This window comes from Zea mays, chromosome 9 (assembly GCF_902167145.1).
Source record: "Zea mays cultivar B73 chromosome 9, Zm-B73-REFERENCE-NAM-5.0, whole genome shotgun sequence".
Taxonomy (NCBI): domain Eukaryota; kingdom Viridiplantae; phylum Streptophyta; class Magnoliopsida; order Poales; family Poaceae; genus Zea; species Zea mays.
In genome coordinates, this window is record NC_050104.1 from 73,473,486 (window position 1) to 73,474,718 (window position 1,233).

Genomic DNA, 1,233 nt, shown 5'->3' on the forward strand with positions numbered 1-1,233 from the left:
AAGGATGAAATGTTCACTGCAAAGCAAAATTGACACTGTTACAACTGAGCAATGCAAAACTTGCAGCTAGGAAAAGATTGGTCCATTTCAGGGAAAAAACAACTGCAAATTGAAAAATCATGTTGTCACAATTGAGTTAAGTTCATTTGTAAGACAGATTTGGCTTTATAAAAGCAGGGTTTCGTCCATCAATCTTTTTTTGAGTTGGTTAAACTTGTGGGTTTGAACAAAATAGATCCGTTTCAGGAATAGAACAAGAAAATTTGGTAGCTATTGGAGAATGCAAATGTGAATAAAGAGTACATTGTGAATGAAGCATTGACATAGTTATGCATCAGATATACATTGCAAAGTTATTCGTTGGTTTATTTAAGACAAATAGCCAACTTCCAATGTACAATCATGGCCATCTACACTGAGGCAAAATAAGAAAACAAAAAGAGATGAGTACCAAAACGAAGGTGAGGAAGACGAATGTAAACAATGTATCAATGATGTAACCCCTTTCTTTCCCAAGCTCCTACATCAAATTCAGATAAAAGATGCAAATAAGAAAACATTAGCATTATTTAATTCAATAGTGTTAGATGTTGTGCATTGGTTCTCAATCACTCAGACATACCGGAAGAATCATGAAGCCAAGATCTTGAAGGGTAGGGCCCGGCCGGTGCAGATAATGAACCCCATGAGCGGCCAAACCATGTATGTACTATTTTATATCATTAAGAAAATAAATACAGAATAATTATTACGCGGAACTGTAAGTAGGAAAACTACAAATGCCGAGCTGATCATCTATCAATTTAGTATTAGTACACAAAAGAGAATCTCTCTGAAAAAGCATTAAGAATGAATGAATCCAAGTCAAGCCTTTTCAACCAGAATCACCCCATGGGAGTGGGAGAGGGAGTAATCTCACAGCCACGGTATATTTACCTGGAAAATGAGGCCAGCGAGGAGAAGTCGCCATATAAAACAGATAGATTTTATATGGATTTTACCTATGACACTAAAAAGGTAAAACAGATTTTAATTTGGGACGGAGGGAGTACTTTATAGTGGCAATAGATAACCAGTGTGTCTTGCACCTTAGTAAAAGCATTACCAAAAACCCACTCATCTGGAACTTGCTCTGTGGAACAATACTTGCTGGTCATCTCTTCCTTTTCATATGGAAACTTTACATCAAACACACATGTTGATTTTATTACAGCAAATAATTGAAGGTCGAAG

The 1,233-nt window shown here is 36.3% G+C and overlaps 1 long non-coding RNA gene across 1 annotated transcript; it reads right to left on the reverse strand.

The window, feature by feature from the left end:
- Positions 1-451: 451 nt before the first annotated feature.
- On the reverse strand, positions 452-968 carry LOC103638464 (uncharacterized). Its single transcript, XR_558809.2, has 3 exons — positions 937-968; positions 623-709; positions 452-520 (listed from the first exon to the last, which is right to left on the reverse strand). It is a non-coding gene; the product is annotated as an uncharacterized lncRNA (long non-coding RNA).
- Positions 969-1,233: the final 265 nt, after the last annotated feature.